The following is a 17,673-nucleotide window of genomic DNA, read 5'->3' as shown; positions in this document are numbered from 1 at the left end:
CATTCCATGCCCCCACCACTCTTTGGGTAAATAACCTACTCCTGACATCCCCCCTATACCTTCCACCATTCACCTTAAATTTATGTCCCCTTGTAACACTCTGTTGTACCCGGGGAAAAAGATTCTGACTGTCTACTCTATCTATTCCTCTGATCATCTTATAAACCTCTATCAAGTCACCCCTCATCCTTCACCGTTCCAATGAGAAAAGGCCTAGCACTCTCAACCTATCCTCGTACGAAGTATTCTCCATTCCAGGCAACATCCTGGTAAATCTTCTGTGCACCCTCTCCAAAGCTTCCACATCTTTCCTAAAGTGAAGCGACCAGAACTGCACACAGTACTCCAAATGTGGCCTTACCAAGGTTCTGTACAGCTGCAACATCACTTCACGACTCTTGAATTCAATCCCTCTGCTAATGAACTCTAATACACCATGGACCTTCTTACAAGCTCTATCCACTTGAGTGGCAACTTTCAAAGATCTATGAACATAGCCCCCAAGATCCCTGTACAAGATTTCCTTGTACAGATGTTAGCAGATCGGCTGAGATTTGCAAGCTCGGTCCGTAATTGCAAAATTAATTTCGTGTTGATAAAATGATTTATTCTGCAGTTCTGACTCTGATGAACAACTCCCACGAGCGTTTGTTTCACCTTGCTGTATCGAACCTCAAGCCAAACTGTTTCTTTGTGATCTGAGCAATGTGAGGTGTGGTTAAATTAACAGCAGATTAGGCGAGATACTTTCGATGCTTTTGGTTATGTTGAGTTAAAGTCGTTGGGTCATATTCTGTCTTCTGAAAGGAAGTGGTGAAAATCACACTTGATCTCCCCTTACGCTGTTGGAGTGCAGAAGGACAACGTTCTTCCCGCAATACCGTGAATTCATCCAGATGAATTAAAACGATCTCACTTGGGGGGTACGGATGGCAACTTCACAACTGCCGCCTTGGTCTGATGCATTGGTCTCCTCCGCTGATCCTGAGGTAATAGGAAGTCCTGCTTGTTAACGTCCCCACACAGGAGCAGTCCAATGCCCCTGCCTAGAACCGGGTCTGGGGATGGCTACAGTTTCTCCCTGCCTGCCTCGTGCAGGCTAGATATTAGAGACTTTCTATGGTAGCTCGACACAGACTGTGGTTGTTTCGATGCACTATGCACTTTTAATGTTCGCACCAGTTCTGAGAATGCTGACTATTTCCAAGAGCTCCCTTGAGACAGAAATTGCTCTAAGCATGGTGTGCAGTAAGAAACTCAACGTGATTCTCACTGTGAGGGTTCAAACCGCCATTAATTTGGCGACTTTCGTAATATCCACTCAGCATCATGATGGAAATCTCCCCGCAAACATGACTCAAGTGGTTGTTTGTATTAAGAAAAAATAGATTATATATTAAGATTATTACATAGGGCCATAAGAGCAATGATAGGTCATCTGGCCCATAGGGCCTGCCCCTGCCATTCAATAAGGTCATTGGAGATCTTTCAGTAGGTTCAGCGCCTCATATGGCCTGGTCGCCATAACGTAGTTCTTTAAATGTTCAAAAATCTGTCATGTCTTAAAAATTCAATGACATTGCCTCGATTATTTCTCTTGGCAGGGAATTCCTTTGGGTCAATGTTATCCCAATCAATTCAGTCGTAAATCTGTTTCCCCATATTTTAAAGCTGTGCCCCCAAGTTCTTGTTTCATGCACACGTGTAAACAATCACCCTGTTTCTATCCTACTTATTTCCTTATCAGTTGATATGTTTCTGAAATAATTTGTCTCATTCGTCAAGATTCCATTCAATGTATCCTCATAATTTAATCTTCTCAATTCTGAAATAAACTTCGTGAACTTGCTCTGCAACCCTTCCAGGGCCAGCACACCCTTTCTCAAATGAGAGGAACAAAACTGTGCACAATTATCCAGGTGTGGCCTCACTAGCAGTCAATACATCCACATCAAAACCTGCCTATTTCGACTTCCATGCCTCCAGCAAGGATTAAGAGCATTCAATTTGCCTTCTTAATTACTTGTTGCAAATGCAAATCAAACATTTGTGATTTCGGCACAAGGCCACGCAGGTCCTTTTGCACAGTGGTATGCTGCAAATTTTCACGATTTAATTAGTAGTCTAGTTTCCATTATTTCAAACAAAATACATGACTTAACTTCGACCGAAGTTGCACTCCATCTGGTAGACACTTGACAGCGCACTTGGCCTAATCATACCCCTCTGCAGACTTTCAGTGTGCTCTTCATACATTGCTCTATCACTCACTTCCGTGTCATTTGTGAAAAATGGCACACGACACTTTGTCCCTAACTTAAATTATCGATGTAATACTTTGATCACTTGATTTGAGATCCTCTTTTAATCATACACATAATATTCCGTATTCGCAGATTTGGTTGCACTCCCTCCTCTTCAGTTTATTGTTGGTTATAACATGCCAGCTGCAAATGTTTTGGATATTCAGTTCGCATTAGCAGTCATTCTGTCTACTTGTCTCTCAAATACTACGAAATCCTATTGTTTTCCGTTAATGTATATATTGACTTCCTCAATCATTCTTGAGTTTGCCCCACACATTCAGCTCGAGTGCCTTCATTCAGTTTTTTAAGCCATTATTCACTTCATCCTAGTCACTGAATCAGACTTGATAGATAATGGTCCTTGAAGCACATCTGGTTTATCCCAGCCCACCGACAGGACATACACACCAGTGGTGGCACCATAGTGGTTTACAGCCAAGAAAGAGGTTAACCTGGATTTCACAAACATTGATTCCATAACCCAAGAAATCTCACAGCACAATTCAGACAGATTCAATTGCATATCATTTAATTTGGAGTAAATGGCTGCTGTGTGATCAGTTAGGTAAACTAAATGTCTCACAGTATTAAATATCTTGGAAGGATAGACAAAAAACGAAAATTTGTTGGAGTGGCATTGCTGCTGAAAGAGGAAATTAGAAAATAGTGAGAAATAATTTTGATAATGTGGAGTTTGAATGGCTAGAGTTGAGAGGTATAGATACACAGATAAACGTTAGTGTGTGTTATATAAAGCACTCAAAACTGCAGTGGCAATATCGGGAATGATGCTGAATATAAAATTAGAGATAATTGTGGAAAGGGAATATCAGTGAACAAAGATGATTTAAGTCTGCTAATAAATTTGGCACCATGCCGTCGAGGAGGATTTCCTGGAATATATGGAGGATGGTATTCTTGACCAATATATGGATGAACCAACGAGAGAGTACACCAGTTTAGATTGGTTAATATGTCATGAGAAGGGAATAATTGCCAAACGAGCTGTGCAAGACCCCTTGGAGATGAACGACAATGATAGATTTTTTTTATCGAGATGTAGGGTGAGACAGTTCATTCAGAGATTAGGATGCTGAGTCTTAGTAAAGGAACTCTGAAGATATTAAGCGTGAGCTGGCCTTGATATTTTGGGGAGATTTACTTACATGGATTACAGTGGATCGGCAATGGCAAACATTCGAGAACGATGGAGAAGTGCAATAACTCATATTCCAGACTGGGACAAACGCAAATTAGATTAGAGGGATAATTCATAGAGTACAAAGTAAATCAGACTTCGAATCCGATCGGAAGAAGAAGCACACAGCTTCGCCAAGTAAAATAATAGGGTTGAGAATTGGTAGAAGTTTCCAATTCAGCAAAAAAATCACAAAGTGATTAATTAAGATAGACAAAATGCAATGCAAAACAAAGCCTGCAGTGAACACAAAGACTGACATTAGAAGTTTCGGCAGGTACGTGAAGCGGAAGAGACAGGTGGAGACAGAATCTGGGCAAGTATAATACGCGTCAAAAAATTCGTTGAGTAACTGAATATATATTTTGGTTTCAGCCTCACAATAGAGGACATAAATCAAATATCAGAAGTGTTGGCGAATTTAAGAAAATGTAGTTGGAGGGAAGAGCTGCGTGAGATCTGTGTGAGTAAAGAAATGATGCTCGTAAAATTGAGGGGATTAAAGGTGGATAATTCCCCAGGGCCTCATAATCTTCATCCCAGAGTGCTTAAGGAAGTGGAGCGAGAAATAGTGGAAGCCATTTTCCCGGATTCTATAGAGTCTGGAATACACCCGACAGATTCACGGAAGCTCATGTCACTCGAATATTCAAAACATGCGAAGGAGAGAAAACAGAATTGTCGACCAGTAAGCCTAACATCATTCAGGGGACAAATTCTAGAATCCAATAGCAAGGGCTTGATAGCGGAGATTATAATACGCACTAACTGGACCAGACATAGTCAGCTTTAATTTATGAAGGAGAAATCATTCTTGACAAACCTGTCAAAATTAATTGAATATTTAACCAGTAGAGTTAACAAGTGGTTCATTTGGACATTAAGAACGCGTTTATCGAACTCACACATAAGAGAATATTGTGCAAGTTTAAAGCACATAGGGTGGGGCAAGTACATTGAGATATCGAGAAAACTGGTTGGCAGAGAGGAAATAAAGAGTAGCAATTAATGTGTGCTTTTCAAATTTCAGGCAGTCAGTTGTGGGGTGCAACCGGTTTCAGTGCTCGCATCCCAACTGTTCTCAATGCAAACTAATGTTTTGGATGAGGGGAAAAAAAGTAACAGATTGGTGATGATGCGAAGTTGGGTTGGTGGGCGAACTGTGACGAGTATGCAGAGATTTTTCAACATGAATGGACAATTCAATGGCACATGCAAGGTAATTTGGAGAAGTGTGAAGTTTTTTTTTATTTTTGAAGCCAAAGCAATGAGGCAGATGGCTACTTCAATGGCCATAAATTATAAGAGGAAAACGTAAAGCGAGCCATGGGTATCCTTGCGCACTAGTCACCGATGGAAAGCATGCAGTGTAGCATGCGGGTGTGAAGGTTCATGGTATGTTTGCCTTCATACCAAAAGGTATCGAATAGAGGAGCATGGATGTGTTGCTGAGTTACAAAGGGCCTTGGTGAGGCCACACCTAGAACATGGCATTTAGTTCTGGTCCCCTCTTCTGAAGTAGGATACTCTTCCACTCAAAGGTGTGCAGAGAAGGTTTACCAGGCTGATTCCAGGAATGTAGGGACAATCTTATGCGGAGAGATTGACAAGGTTAGGATTGTTTTCGTTGTAGTTCAGATGAATAGGGGTGGGGTTCACATACGGACCTATAAGATTCTAACCGGACGAGTAAGGATAAATGCAGGAAGATGTTACCAATGGAGGGTGTGTTCAGAACCGCGGTCACAGTTAGAGGATTAAGGGTGTATCATTTCGGACGGGGTGGCAGCGACATTTCTTCAGATAAAGAGTGTTCAGCCTGTGTAATTCATTATCATGAAAGGTAGTAAATGCGAAAATATTGAATGTATTGAAGTTGCAGTTCGGTATAGCAAATGGGTTGAATCAGAACAAAGGATATGGGATGACATCAGCATTAGAATTTTACGTTAGACGATTAGCCATGATCGTGATGAATAGAGAAACAGGGTCTGGGGACCAAACGGCCTTCTCCTGCTCATATCTTCAAAGTTTCTATGTTAAGTAAAATGAAACCACCTGATGACATACATCTACGGCACTACTAACAACACTTGGCTATAATCCCTTTTTCTGTGACACTGAAAAACAATCTGAGGAAGCGCTGACGGGAACAAGAGTGCAGAACGTACACTAGATGTGGTACTTCAATGTCCCTAAATAATAGTGTCTCCACAGTCCCACGGCTGACTGAGAAGGGCAAGTCCTCAAATACGTAGCAGCCATGCTGTGGGAAGTGATGTCTGAAAAAACAGGAGAGATGCATTCTCCCCAAACTACTTGGCACGGATGTATTTGTCCCCAACAGTGTCTATAGGGAAATCAAACAGGCAATTCTGGCAAAGGTGAAGTCTCAGCTGCATATTAAAGATTAACACCAACTTGTTACGTGGCACTACACCCTGCGAAGAAAGGCATAATTCTAAAGGATCAAGCAAATCGAAATTCGGTGTCCATGACGCACTGTTGACCATCAGCAACTGCAGCATCAATGGCCTTCTCTGACACGAATTGAGAAGTGAGGTGTTCAATAATGACTCGAAAATGTTCAGCATCATTCACAATTACACCTCCAGTGAAGCATTCTATTCAGCATATCAAGAGTCTTCAACTGGAAGAGAAGACACAGATCGGTAAATCCCACATCCCTGTCAGAATCGAAATGAAATGGAATATTCAGATACTTACGACTGCAGTGACAAACTATGCAGTGCCGGGTCCTCAACTATTTGCAATCGGTAACGACAGTTTCAAGAATGGAGCAAATCCATCCTCAATACAATTGTGGATGACACTAACATAAACAGGAAGCTAATTCATCAAGAAGGGGTAAAAAAAAAACTGTAAATGAAAAACCAATGGCTGGAGTTTGTCAGATGGAATCTACCGTGGATAAGACATGAACCTGTGATTTTGTTTTCAGCAAAAGTAAGAAGCTGTGTATTACATAAATAGAGTTGACAGGAATGAGTGTTACAGTATATTCTGGAGTGTTCAATCTGACACTTTCAGGCACTGGAAGTGTTGCTCCAGCTCATTATTTGTCTGTTCCCTGATAATTCTAGTGTCCAAATGGCTCCCAATGAATCAGAATATTTTGATATGGTCATTTGGAGGTACAGAGTGGTGAGTGGTTTGAGCCTTGTTTCAAAGAGACAACGTTTATCTCAGAGGATATCGTTACTTTCTACTTGGAGACCTGAAGACGATGGGAATAGTTGAGTGCTTCTGCATGAAGAGGTTTTGGCTGCTGCCTGAGCATAACGTATTCATCAACATGTATACTGTGTGTGATCACACTGCAACACTAACGCAGTGAGAGTTTGAAGTGTCCATTCATAAGAAAAACAACACAAAATGGAAACATTGCCAGATTCAACTGAAATTGCTATGTATACCACAATCTTAATTCGCCTCATAGAACCAGCCCTGGCACCATAACTCAGACGAGATACCTATTCAGGGTGGAGGACTTTGGTGACCTGGCTAGTCTACTGTTAATTAAAACCCGGCCTTATTCCCAAAGCGAATCATTGTTCAGACCAACCAATTGCATTCCATGGTAGCTTTGTCTTCGATCGATGCCCAACTTGGGAAAACCTGCAGCCATTACTGGATGTGACAGGATGTGATGTACCATTTACAGCTCCATATCTCCATTGTGCAATAAAAAATGAACTTATGTTTAAAAACCACTTCGAGAGAAATTTCGACGGAGTGAGTTTAAATACCAAAAAATGGGAGGAGTTTTAACGTAACCAGAAAAACGGGTGGGGAGGATTCACATCAAATGTCATGGAAGGATGCGTTCACACGTTTCAGAATGCTGAAATGGAGCCATTTCGACAGCATTTTGTAACATGGGCCAATAAACCCAGAAAGGATGAACGATTGGGATTTTGATGTGAGTTCGGATGATGGCGAGGTTTGAATGAACTTCTGTTGTGCAGCTTTATAAGTGAGCATGGATTCAGCAGAGCTTCCAACTCATTGGTCTAAATCTGATTATAACTTTTCTCAGTGTCATTGTAATTGTCTGTGATAGAAGGATTGCCTGCCCGAGGTCGAGTGCGTGTTCTGGTGACGTCTTATTGAACGCTCAAAATTAACTATCTACTTCAACCTATGGCATCTCTCTCATTCAGTGCCAGCCAGATTCTCTAATTCCTCATGTTTGCAGATACTCAACTTAACCGAAGTTCCCGGATATTCTGTGATCCTTGGCGGTGGCCACGTCTCTAATCGGCCACATGGCAACTTGGTTGACCATGCTCAGTTCAGAGTTGCTTATATGGTTAATGCTCCACATGGCATATAAATGGCAATTGCAGCATGATTTGTATAAAGGACCATGGAGATCCTACTGGATGGGCTAGTAGAGAGCAGACCTACTTTCTACTCTGAAGTGGCCATACCACACTATATAATGAGCATGGTCTGAGCTCACAGTGCACTTTCTGCTGCCTGAACAAATGTCCAGCAATACAGGACATGCATTGTTAGCCTTCTCCGCTCTGCCAGGATAATAGTCGCCGTATACTCTCTGCTCCTTCACACTTACTGTATATCTGTTATAGCGCCTACGCCTGAACAAGTTTCAAGCTCCACAACACTGACGACTCCTTGCAGCAACCGCTTACCTCGCTCGCTCTTCATTTCTCTCTCTCTCTCTCTCTCTGTCGCCTCCACTGTATCCCTCACATGGATAACACAGCATGGATTCAACATTGTAGACTGACTTGCTCCGGAGAGCACGCTATTTCCCTCTCACGTATATCAGCACTAGCAGCAGGACCACACACTCCCACCATTGATCATTCCGTTCCTTTCTCGCATTCCAGGAGGAATATCCTGTAATAGGACAGAAATGGCAGCGCTGGATGGCTCAGTGCTATCACAGCCTGATCCCCGCTGTGTGGAGCAGACACTGACATGAACTGGAGGACCAGGATGCCTTATGTGGCGATTCCGAAAGAGCAATGTCCATACGACCGACTAGGAAGTAATGTTCAGTGAAGGGTGACTTTAAACTTACTGTCAGTTCTCTTTCCATCGACTGGAACTTATAAGTTATTGACCTGATGCCATCTCGCTTTTCTACCGATAGAATATCGAAGGTCTCCATGAACAGGTGTTTGGGTTGACAAAACATCGACTCCAGCAGTATTCAGGAAGGGAGCACAGATAATCTTTCCTGTACATTCTCCTCTAAACAGCTCATGTACTGAAACTAAACTATGATATTTACTGATCTTCCCACTGTTGTCATTTCCAGCGAGGACACTCTGCTCATCAAAACCCTTTAATTACAATACAACTGTTTACGTAGCATTTCAGTGTGCTTCCTACTAATTTACGTTATATCACATTGCACTGCGTTGCCCCTAACCTGCCACCAACCTGATCACTGCACCAACTTTTCGCTGTCTGTTGTGCATGTATGTAACTGTATCTGTCTCTGTGTCTTTGGTGGCGGAAATTGATATATCTCTGTGTTCCTCGCTGTGTATGTCTGCTCATCTGTCTTTGTGTTATATGTTTCAGTGTATTAGTATGTGTACTTCATTGCCTTCATTGCAATTGTGTCTCTGCTGTTCTGAGAGTGAATCAATTGAAATGGTGATCAAAACATCTCTCTCTATATATCTCTCAAGTGCAATGAAATTAATCTCCAATCTCTTCCAACCTTCTTCACTCAGAGGGTGATGGATGGAATTGTTGGGGAATTTCACTTAAATATGTTCAATCTGCATCACCGGTAATGACCACAGACAAATCATCTCCACTTTCCAGCGAGAGCAGATACATTTCACCACATGGACATGCTCCATCTGAAGGGCTTCAGTGTAATGACATTCTTCTCTGCATAAGCCTACTGTTTGGTTGTATGTCTGTGTGTGTGTTGATACTACTGTCAGTTTCAGTAATGCTTTGAGCTGCGACCCTCCTTTCCATCTCTGACTGATTCCGTGATGACTTTCCCCCTCTGCTGTTGTCTATGCAGTGGCATGGCACGGCCTGCAAAGGGTGGCATTGAATAGTTCCATATAATTAGTATAGTTCTGTATAATTTATCTACCAATCAGTTTCTTAAATATGATTCCCATGTGACAAATCTATTTTGACTTTGTCTCTGTCATTCCTTTCCATCTCAATAATTCTTCCAAATCCATCTATTTAATCATTGCCATTCTATTCCTTTTCCCTTACCAGTCGTACGTTTCCTCATATTGCTGGGAAGATTTATTAGTTTTTGTTTTGTTTCTGTGAAGACAGAACTAAAGCACTTGTTTCATATTTGTGCAATTCTCTGCTCTTTAATCTCCACCCTCTGATTTCAGACTGTAAGGAACCTGCACTTGTTTTTTCTTACTTTTCCCATCAAAACAATTTCAGAAGCTATGACAGTTCACTCTCACAATAAATGTCAATGTGATCTCCAGAAAGTCAACAATTCCTGTCTTTAGCCGCTCAATGTTTGACCTTCCACTCAAAAAAATCAATGTAGCGTAGACTCTATACCATCAGAAAGACAGGACTGTCGAAATAACTTCCAATTTCCTGGTGCACGGCATAGTGGCTCAGTGGTCAGCAATGCCAGTGGTCACAGTGCCAGGAAGCGTTTCAATTCCAGACTTGAGCTAGTGTATGTGTGCAGTTTTCACATTCTCCCACTGTCTGCGCAGGTTTCCTTTGGGTGCTGCAATTTCCTCTCACAATACAAAGCTATGCATGTTAGGAAATTTAGCCATGCTAGGTTACCCGTAGTGTTCAGGAATGCGTACCATATGTGCATTAGTCAACAGTTATTGTCGAACAATCGGGTATGGAAACGGGTCTCGACGGATTATTCTTAGGAGTTCCAGTATGGACTTATTGGGTCAGTCTGTTTCCACACTGTTGAGATTATATGATAAACGAGGGCCGTAGCCATGAATTTTATTGCACTTACGGTACAGCTCCAAGTAGTTCTTAACGGTAGTGAGGTTATTCGTAACTCGCCTCTCAGGAAGTGTATTCCAGAACCCCAAAACCCTCTGAATGAAAATCAATACTCAAATCTTCTGAAAACCTTAAGCTGTTTATTTTAAAACGGTTCCCCCTTGTTCTTACCCCTTTGACTGAACTCAAGAATTGCTGTTTTTCCACCCTGATAATGCGCCCCATAATCTTGGACTTCTGAGTTACGTCCCCTCCAGTTTTCTCAGCTCCAAAGCAATCAGCCCGAACTTCTCTATACGTTGATACCCTCAATCCCAGGGAACGTTCTGGTAAATCTCGTTGCACCCCCTCCAGTTTCATCGACTTTTCCTGTAATGTGGCACCCAGAACTGCACATAATATTATATATTAGCTTAACCATAAACGTGTGTAGCTCTTTTACTCTATGCTTTGATCGAATAAAGGTTTACCTGTGTATACAGTCGTCTTTGCCTTCTTGAATAATCGATTTTTCTATCGAGAACATTCAGGGAAGTCTGGTGAACCTTCCCTGAGCTTCGTCATGTCCTGTCATTCATTTTGTACACCCCAGTCTGGTTCCTTCTTCCAAAGTGCAACACGTCATAATTAATAGGTTTAAAATCTTCCGCCCATTGACCTGCCCTTATCACTAGTCCAACTAAACCTTTCTGTAACGTAAGATCTCCGTCCGCAATGCCATACACCCAACCAAAAATATGCCAAACAGAAACTTGACGATCATACTCTCCCCAACATCATTTTCCCCTTCCTGCATTCACACCTGAATCATGTATGAATGGCACATATAAGAAGAGATATAGTACCAACAGCCCTGTTGTACACCACTAGACACTGGCCTCCAGTCACACAAACAGCCTTCTACAAAACCCCTCTGCCTCCTGCCACGAAGGCAATTTTTGAGGTATGTTGACAAGTTAGCTTTCCTCATCAGACAATTTTACGAATTTACTTATTAATCTGAATAATTCCAATTGCGTTTTCTATATTGTGAGATTTGTTTCCCACTTCTTAGATTAGAACTCCAAAAATGTACGCAATCCTCGAGTTACATCTCACCAACACTCTCTAACGAGTTCAGGACCTCTTTACTTTTATCTTCCGATTCCATTAAAATGGGATGGAACTTTTTTCGTTCCCTTTCAATAAGAAGCACTACTTCACTTTAATCGTATATACTAATTGTAGCTGCGTTCTTTAAAAATAAAATCCACCTGACTATTTAACTATACCCATCCAGAAGTTTTCATTTGTCTGTGATTACAAAAATGTCTTCAAACAATCTCATAAATGTGTCAATCATAACATTCTTTCCATTAATGCATTAATATATCTTAAATTTGTATTTTTCGTTTCTAAATATCAGGAGTTACCTGCTTTATAATATATTTCAACGAATTTCTTAATGTGTATGTTAAGTTAACTGATCTGTAGTTCGCCACTATCACTCATCTTGCCTTGTCAGGTTGTTGGATTAATTTTAGAACCTTCCATTCCTTTATAATAGGTTCCTGCCTTTGCTCAATGTTTGGGAAAATCACACAGTGGTCCGCAATGCCATCCTTATATCTATTGCTGCTTCCTCCGAAATTCATATATGAATCACATCCTGTGTGTCAGTCCTATCAGTGCTCAACTCACATATATTTTCAAACACTGCATTGTCACTGATATCAATGACTTTAATCTTTCATCACACAAGTAACGTGGGCATTTGATACTTCTGGGAGAGGTCTAGATCTTACTTTATGAAGATAGACACAAAGTAACTGTGTAATCTCCTGATATTTCTAACGTTTTCTACAATAAATTATCCTGACTGCACATTCACTGTTCCGCATTTGAACTTGTTTTCATTTTATTTTCAATATCAATAACAACTGTTTGGCAGGCTTTATGATTCTTGCTAGTTTGCATTCTGTTCACTTTTTGATTTTTTGCATCATGTAATTGGTGCTCCTTTTATGGATGATACATTTTTAGGAATCCATGGCTTTCATTGTATTTTTTTGTTTAATCTGAGCCATTTCTTTTGGTCTAATATAATCGTTAACTTTCATTAGTCATCGTTGGGCTATCGTTCATTTTTACTGTTTGCACTTTGGAGCAACACGTATATTATTCACCTGAAAATGTTTTCACAAATAAAAAAACATTGTCTGTGCTAAATTAAATCATTTCCATTCACTTTTGCAATTCGAAGAAGCCAACTTGCCCTCACACGTTCAGGGCCTGCATGAGCGCTGTAACCATTATTTCAAGAAAAGAACAAAAACTGTTTTGTAGTCAGACATCGCTAAAAATATCAATGCATCTTTATCACTACAACCAAAACGCCCATTACGCCAGTGTTTTCAATTTGCTGTTCTGATAACGACTGCAATTCCATAACAGCCTGATGTACAGCTAGAACAAATAACAAAGAACAAAGAAAGTTTACAGCCCAGGAACAGGCCCTTCGGCCCTCCAAGTCTGAGCCGATCCAAATGTACTGTCTAAATCTGTCGGTCAATCCATAAGCATCTGTATCTCTCTGCGCCCTACCTACTCAAGCATCTGTCCAGACGCATCTTAAATGAATCTACCGTGCCTGCCTAAAACATCTCTGCTGGCAATGCGCTCCAAACTCTGTGTGAAGTACTTACAATGTGTATCCCGCTTAAGCTTTCCACGTCTCACTTTGAAAGCATGACCAATCGTTATTGAATCCTTCACCCTGGGAAAATGCTTGTCTCCATCCACCCTGTCTATACCTTTCATGATTTTGTAAACGTCAATCAGGTCCCCCTCAATCTCCTTTTTACTAGTGAAAATAAACCTAACCTACTCAACCTATCTTCATAGATAGCCCCTTCCATACCAGGTAACATCCTCGTAAACCTTATTTGCACCCTCTCCAAAGCGTCCACATCTTTTTGGTAATGTGGCACCCAGACCTGTACACAGTATTCTAAATGCGGCCGAACCAATGTCTTGTACAATTTTAACATGATTTGCCAGCTCTTATACTCAATAAACCATCCAATAAAAGCACTCTATCTACCTGTCCAACAAACTTCAGAGTACAATGGATCCGCACTCCCAGATTTCTCTACCCATCATCTTTTCTCCAGGCTCTTACATTCATTGCATAATTCGCTCGAGAATTACACTTGCCTCAATGCATCCCCTCACATTTGTCTGGATTGAAAGCCATCTGCCACTTTTCCGCCCAACTCTCCAGTCTATGTATATCCTCCTGTATTCTCTGACAGTCCCTTATGCTTTCTGCCACTCCACCAAACTTTGCCCCATCTGCAAACTTGCTGATCATACCAAGAGTGCCCTCTTCTAGACCATTTATATATATTACAAACAACAGGAGCCCCAATACTGACCACTGTGGAACACCACTGGTGACTTTCTCTATTTTGAGAAACTCCCTTCAACTACTACTCTGTGTCTCCTGTTCCTCAAACTGTTCATTATCCATCGAGCTAGAACACCCTGCACACCATGTGACTTCAATTTTCCTATTAGTCTACAATGGGGAACCTTATCAAACGCCTTACTAAAGTCCATGTATATGAGATCAACAGCCCTTCCTTCATCTAACAACTTGGTCACTTCCTCAAAGAACTCTATCAAGTTAGTAAGGCACGATCTCCCAGGAACAAAACCATGTGGCCCATCACAGATAAGCTCATTCCTTTCCAAATATAAATAGATCATATCTCTCAGTACCCTCTACAACCAACTTCTCCACCACCGACGTCAGGCTCACTGGTCTGTCGTCACCCGGAATATCCGTACTACCCTTCTTGTACAGGGGGACAACATGAGCAATCTTCCTGTCCTCCCGCACCTGCCTGTATTTAAGGAAGACACAAAAATATCTGTCAGGGCCCCAGCTAATTCCTCTCTCGCCTCCCTCGGCAACCTGGGATAGATCCCATCTGGTCCTGGGGATTTGTCCACTTTAATAAGATCTAGTATGACCAACACATCTTCCCTACTTATGCCAAGGTGATCAAGACTAATCAAATTTCTATCTCTAATCGCAAGATACATCATGTTCCTCTCCTCAGTGACTCTGATGCAAAGTAATCATTCAGAATCTCACTCATTCTCTCAGGTTCAACACACAGCCTTCGTTCTTATCTTTTAGTGGACCAATCCTTTCTCTAGTTACTCGCTTGCTTCTTATATAAGTATAACATGCTTTGGGATTTTCCTTAACTCTGATAGCTACAGCATATTCATGACCCCTTTTAGCCCGCTTGATTACTTGTTTAAGACTTGTCCTCCTCTTCCAATATTCCTCCAGGGCCCGTTCTGTCCTCAGCTGCCTAGACCTTACGTATGCTTCCCTTTTCCTCTTGCCAAGTCGTACAATTTCTCCTGTCATCCACGGTTCACAAATCTTACACTTCCCATCCTTTGCCTTCAACGGGACATGCCTATCCTGCACTGCCGTTAACCTATCTTTGAAAGCCTCCCACATCTCAAATGTGGACTTCCCTTCAAATAGCTGTGTCCAATCCACGTTAACCAGCTCCTGCCTAATTTTGATATAATTGGCCTTGACCCGGTTTAGCACTCTTCCCTTAGGACCACTCTTTTCTTTATCTATGAGTATTGTAAATCTTACAGAATTGTGTCACTGTTCCCAAAGAAATCCCCCACCGCATCTTGTATCACTTGTTCTTGCTCGTTCCTCAGTACCAGGACCATTATGGTCCCTTCCCTCGTCGGACTATTTACATACTGCTCTAGACAACTCTCCTGGATGTCTAAATTCTACTCCATCCAGACATCTGACCCTAAGTGTATCCCATGCAATGTTGGGAAAATTAAAATCTCCCATCGCCACTACCTTATTGCCTCTCCACCTATTCATACTCGGTTTACCTAATTGTTCTTCTACCTCACGTTCACTGTTGGTAGATCTGTAATACAGCCCCAACAATATAACTGCACCCTTTTTATTTCTCAGCTTCGCCCATAATGCTTCACTAACCAAGACTACCACAGTGTCCTCCTTTAGCACAGCCGTGATATCATCCCTGGCCAGCAATGCAACTCCACCCGCTCTTTTACTTCGCACCCTCTACTGTCTGAAACGTCTATATCCTGGAACATTCAGTTGCCAATCGTCATGCCATTCCTTCAAACAAGTCTCTGTGATGAAAATAATGTCATACTCGCAGGCACCAATCCAAGCCCTAAGTTCATCTGCCTTACACCCTGTACTCTTTGCATTAAAGTAAATGCATTTCGGGCCACTAGTTCTTTTGTGTTCACGTGCTGTCTGCCTATTCTTTCCTTTATTAGTGCTATCTTCATAATTCTTACAGTCTGCAGTCTCAATTTCGCTGCCTACTTGTTTTCTCATCCTGTTCCCAGTCCTCTGCCACGTTAGTTTAAAACCTCCCCACCAGCAGTAGCAAAATCTCCCCCAAGGACATTGGTTCAGGTCTGGTTCAGATACAGACCGTCCCTTTTGTAATAGTCCCATCTTCCCCAGAACAAGTCCCAATGCCCAATAAATCTGAACCCTCCCTCCTACACCATCTCTCAAGCCAAATGTTCATCTTGCCTTTTTTTTTCATTTCTACGCTGGCTAGCACGTTGCACTTGTAGTAATCCCGCGATCACTACCTTTGAGGTCCTCCCCTTCATCTTCTCTCTGGCTCTCTGAATTCTATTTTTCAGGACCTCATCTCGCTATCTAATTAGTTCGTTGGTGCCTATATGCACAAAGAAAACTGGCTGTTCATCCACCTGTTTTAGAATGCTCTGCAGCTTATCAAATTAAAATTTCAATTTGTCCATTTTTTAATGCAGTAGCCAAGAGCATGCATGTTTAATTTTCAGATTAGTAACATGCCCAATCTTTGTATTGCCATTTTGAAATTGATATAAAGGAGTAGCATCTTTGCTACTCCTTGCAATTTCTAATCTCCACCTTAATTGATTGAGTAGAATATGAGCGCGTTGACCCTGAGGAGATGAATGGTAGAATTAGGCGAGATGTTTGGAGAGGCCTATCCGAATGGTGACATTTTCTTGCCACGTCTTGTTCGTTTCTCTCTAGTGTCATTATGGCATTTTCACCGGATCACCCGTTATGCTGACGGATTAGAGGAGGACAAAGGTTTTTCTACAATACTGTGCATTCCTCCGTACAGCTCAGACTGCTCTAACTTGTGTGTGAACCTCAGAGTAGGCTAACAAAGCGTGTGATCGCTTTACTGGTTCTTAGTGGGATTAAATAGAACATAGAACAGTACTGCACAGAACAGGCCCTTCAGCCCACGATTTTGTGCCGACCACTGATCCTCATGAATGCACCCTCAAATGTCTGTGACCATATAAATGTCCAGTAGTCTCTGAAATGTCCCCAGTGACCTTGCTTCAAAAACTGCTGCTGGCAACGCATTCCATGCTCTCACAACTCTCTGTGTAAAGAACCCGCCTCTGACATCCCCTCTATACTTTCTTCCGACCAGCTTAAAACTATGACCACTCGTGTTAGTCATTTCTGCTCTGAGAAATAGTCTCTAGCTATCGACTCTATCGATGCCTCTCATTATCTTGTATACCTCAATTAGGTCCCCTCTCCTCCTCCTTTCTCCAATGAAAAAAGTCCCAGCTCAGTGAACCTCTCTTCATAAGATAACCCCTCCAGTCCAGGCAGCATCCTCGTAAACCTCCTCTGAACCCTCTCCAAAGCAACCACGTTTTTCCTATAATAGGGAGACCACAACAAAGTTTTATAGAGCTGCAACAAGATCTCACGACCCTTAAACTCAATCCCCCTGCTAATAAAAGCCAAAACACCATATGCTTTCTTAACATCCCTGTCCACTTGGGTGGCCATTTTAAGGGATCTATTTACCTGCACACCAAGATCCCTCTGTTCCTCCACACTGCCAAGAATCCTATCCTTAATCCTGTACTCACTTTTCAAATTCGACCTTACAAAATGCATCACCTCGCATTTATCCAGGTTGAACTCCATATGCCACCTCTCAGCCCATCTCTACATCCTGTCAATATCCCGCTGCAGCCTACAACAAGAATCTGGAATAGTATGTAGAGATTAAGTCTCCTCATTGAAAAAAATTGGAAGCAACTCAGGGATTGTTCCTTCAACGGATTACTGCA

This window comes from Chiloscyllium plagiosum, unplaced genomic scaffold, assembly GCF_037043375.1.
Source record: "Chiloscyllium plagiosum isolate Xiang-an unplaced genomic scaffold, Cpla_swu_hap1 HiC_scaffold_42, whole genome shotgun sequence".
In the NCBI taxonomy this organism is placed as follows: Eukaryota; Metazoa; Chordata; class Chondrichthyes; order Orectolobiformes; family Hemiscylliidae; genus Chiloscyllium; species Chiloscyllium plagiosum.
This window is presented reverse-complemented; position numbering follows the sequence as displayed.